General features: G+C 44.2%; 1 long non-coding RNA gene across 1 annotated transcript; it reads right to left on the bottom strand.

Annotated features, from left to right (window-relative positions):
• Nucleotides 1-902: 902 nt before the first annotated feature.
• LOC116652725 lies at nucleotides 903-3224 on the bottom strand. The gene is made up of 2 exons (XR_004305870.1): nucleotides 3022-3224; nucleotides 903-2690 (listed from the first exon to the last, which is right to left on the bottom strand). It is a non-coding gene; the product is annotated as an uncharacterized LOC116652725 (long non-coding RNA).
• Between the last annotated feature and the right edge of the window lie 817 nt (nucleotides 3225-4041).

Raw genomic sequence — 4041 nt, 5'->3', positions numbered from 1 at the left:
TGCTTATTTTTTTTCTTTTTTTTTTTTGCCTATTTTCTTCTTTTTTCCCTATTTTCTTCCTTATTTTCCCCCTATTTTCTTCTTCTTTTTTTTGCCTATTTTCTTATTTTTGCCTATTTTCTTGCTTATTTTTCCCCTATTTTCTTCTTTCTTTTGCCTATTTTCTTGCTTATTTTTCCCCATTTACTTCTTTTTTTTTTTGCCTATTTTCTTCTTTTTTCCCTATTTTCTTCTTATTTTCCCTATTTCTTCTTGTATTTTCCTCTTTACCATCTCCTTCCTTTTTCCTATGCTCATTTTTTTCTATTTTCTTGGATTTTCCCCTATTTTTTAAGTATTCTTCTATTTTCTCGTTTTCCTAACTCACTTTTTGTTTCCATTTTCTTTCTTTTCCACTTCATTTCTCTATTGCCTTCTTTCATTTCTCTTATTTTCTACCTTCTCTCTTTTTTTTTCCTATTTCCTCTTCTATTTTTTCTGCTTTTCTTCTATTTTCTCCTCTCTTCTAATTTTCTTCTATTTTTCCTATTTTCTCTATTCTTCTGTTTCTTCACTTTCTATTCTTCTCTACTTCTCCTTTTCTCTTCTTTTTTTTCCTATTTTTCCCCAATTTTCTCTATTTTTTCTGTTTTCTAATCTTCAATTTCTTCAATTTCCTCCCTTATTTTCTATTATTTCCTAATCTTCCATTTTATCTTCTATCATTTTCTATTTTCTTTTCTATAATTTTCTATTTTCTGCTTCTCTTCCATTTCTACTTCTCTTTTTTCTATTATTCCCTATTTTTTCCTCTTCTTTTTTTCCATTAATCTCCAATTTTCCTTTTTCCCCCCCAATTATTTCCTTCTCTCCTCTGTCTTTTTCTTTCCATCGTTTCCTCCTCTCTTTCATTGTTTTTTGGCCATTATTTCCTCTTTTGCTCCCGTTTCCATTTTGCCCTCCGCCTTCCGTCCTACGGACCCCAATACATATTTTGAACCAAAAAGTCCTTTTTTCTCCTCTAAATCCTCCCTGCCTCGTCGCCGCCTCCGCTCTTCCCGGCTCTGAAATGCCAAATTCTCCTAAAACGCCCCCAAAACAGCTCCAACGGGGACCAAAACGCCTTTTCTCCTCCTCCTCTTGCCACGTTTTGGGTTAAGAATGCAGCTTTTTTGGCTGTGTTGCCATGGGGGGGCCGGGCTTGGGGCCACGTCGGCGTGAAGCCGTCGCTCACCTCGCTCTGCACCTCCTTCCATTTCCGCACTGCCACCCAGTTTTGTTTCCTCCATCTTGCTCACTTCTCCCTTTCCTCTTCGCTCTCCATTTCTCCTCCTTCCATCCATCCATCCATCTTCTCTTAAGAGCCAAAGCTTTCGCTCCACAGCTTCCCATTTTCAAGCTCAGCCTTCTCTTTCTGCCCCCATTCAGCTGACAAAAAAAGCCACGTTTTCACCTCAAATCTCGCTTGCTCTCCCTGCCGCTCCTCCATGCTCACATTTTTCTCCTCACTTCTCTCCTTTTCCTCATCTCAAAGCCCCATCTGAAATAAAAGGGGAAAGCAGAGCAATAAGCAAACAGCTTGCAGAGCCAATCAGAGCCGCTGCACCTCTCCCAAAAACCTCCAATCTCAGAAATTGCCCAAATTCAGTCATTTTCTTTTTTTTTCTGCAGCTCTTCCCTGCTCCTCTGCCTCTCTGCTCCCCCTGCACACCCCGAGCTGGGGTGGAGCTTTATAGGGCTGAGCTGCTGTACTGCGGCTCTGCCTCCGCAGGAGGGGGGGAGGAGGAGGGAAGGGGGGGGCAGGTGGTAAAATAGTCCCCCAAACGCCCCCAAAATGTCCTAAAATGAAAGAAAAAAGAAAGAAAAAGCCACCCCCCACCCCTTCTTCATGCACGACAAAGCCTCTTTTATTATTATTCATTATTATTATTATTATTTTATTATTTTTATGGAGTGCCCCCCTCCCCCAAACCGCTGCTGTTGGAACGACGTCAGCCTCCTTTGTTTCACTATGGGAAGGGTTAAATTTCACTTTATTTTTTTCTCCTTTCCCCCTTTTTTTCCCCCCCTCCCCCCATTTTAAACACCTCCGTCCTTTTTCTGACGCCATTTTCCAGCGTTTTCGCTGTTGTTTTTGCTCCTTTTATTCCCATATTATTCCCCCTCCCCCGTTTTTATCCCCACTGCATTTTGCCAACCCCCCCCCAACAACAAAAAAGGCCCCAAATCTTTGGGATGGGGGTTAAAAATCCAACCCCTTTCCTTTTTAAACAAAGGAAAACACCCCAAAATTGACCTTTTTTTTCCCCCACTCATTTCACTCGGTGAGTTGGAAAACGCTGAAAACTCTTTATTTTCCCCCATTTAATTCCCTCTTTTCCCAGCAGTTTCCCATCCCCGTTCTTACCCCACCATCCCATCCGCCCCTTCTCACTCAATTTGGCCCAAAAAGCACCAAAATATCCCTATTTCAGCCCATTCTGCAGCAGTGCTGAGTCACGCTGCAGCCACGCTCGGCCCTTTAAATGGGAAACCGAACCCCATTTTAATGCATTTTAGGGGCATTTCCGCTCCAGGTAACAACACCCTAAGATTAAAGACACCCCAAAAACACACCAGACCTCTCATTAGTCCTCAATTAACGTTAATTAATGCTCTGACGACACGGGCGGCACCGGGGACCTTTTCCATATCGGATTTCAAGGCGTTTCCTGTAAAACCAGAGAGAAAAACGCTGTTGTTAATCGGTTTCTATTGTTCTGATGGAGCATTTTGTGATTAAAAACCCCATTTCTTCCCCATTTTTATTGGTCCTTCCATCACCCCAAAGCCCCAGAGTGGGATCAGCCCCATGGGTGCAATGTGATTTGCACATTCCTGCTCATACACACCCTAAAAACCCCAATTAAAAAGCAAAAATAGCCTATTATCCCATATTTAACATTACTATTAAAGTCTCGTTGGGACAACTCATGTTTTTTAGCACAAAAACAGCCCCAAAAAGACACGTTTTTACTTCAGAAATGACCCCCTGGGAGTCACCTGAAGGGCCTTTTACACTCAGAAAGACTCTGAAGAAAAAAAACATCGTATTTTCATACAAAAACATCATTTGTTTTACTATTAAACGTCATTTTTGCTTCACTGAACCAAAGGGCTGAGAATTCCCTGAAATTTGAGGAGTTTTTTGGCTCTTTTTTGGGGTTATTTCGATGGTTTTTGGGTCTTTGATTCATCACCCTCCCCCCCCCCCCCCCCCCCCCCCCCCCCCCCCCCCCCCTCCCCCTCCCCCTCCTCCTTCCCCGCCGCCATTTTGTCCCTCAGCTCCTCTCCCTCTTTTGAGCCAATTTAACCCTTTTTTGGGCCTCTCAAAAACGCCCATTTCCACACAGAGCAGGGGCTGAAACCACCACACAAAATACTCACAAAAATCTCTCTTTTATTGCTCTTTTTTCACCTCAACCACCCCCAAAACCCACTTTACCCATTAAAAACAAACACCCCCAACTCCCCCCTTAGGAAAAAGAGCCTTTTTTGCCACTTTTCACCTCAAAATCACCACAGAAACCGCACGTACATGGGGGTCCCCTACATCCCCCCTCCCCCAACTCAATTCCCTTCCCCACCCCCCAAACTCTCAACCTTTAATTCCAATTAACCTTCATCCCCCTCCCCCCCCCCTTAAAAGCTGCCATTTAAAGGCAAAAAATGCGGAATCTGAGGGCGGTCTTTATGTGGCGGAGCGATACGAGGTGATGCGGCTCAGTCCGGTTCCGACCGGCGTCTGGTGGCGCAGTGCCGCTCTGCGCATGCGCACCCCCCTCCCCCTCCCACCGCAGAGCCGCTCGACGCATGCGCAACAGCGCCCCCACAGCCGCAGTCCTCCACGCATGCGCATCAGACCCCCCCCCATAGCTGCAATGACCCCCTCATTATACCTCAGGTAGAAGCCTTTTATTTTGCTTTAAAACCCCTAAAATTCCTCTTTTTCCTTCCCTTCGCCATCGAGAAACCCTTCTATTCTTCTATTACTAAAAAACAACGCTCAAAATCCCTTTTTCC

This window comes from Coturnix japonica, unplaced genomic scaffold (genome assembly GCF_001577835.2).
Source record: "Coturnix japonica isolate 7356 unplaced genomic scaffold, Coturnix japonica 2.1 chrUnrandom969, whole genome shotgun sequence".
Lineage (NCBI taxonomy): Eukaryota > Metazoa > Chordata > Aves > Galliformes > Phasianidae > Coturnix > Coturnix japonica.
This window is presented reverse-complemented; position numbering and strand designations above follow the sequence as displayed.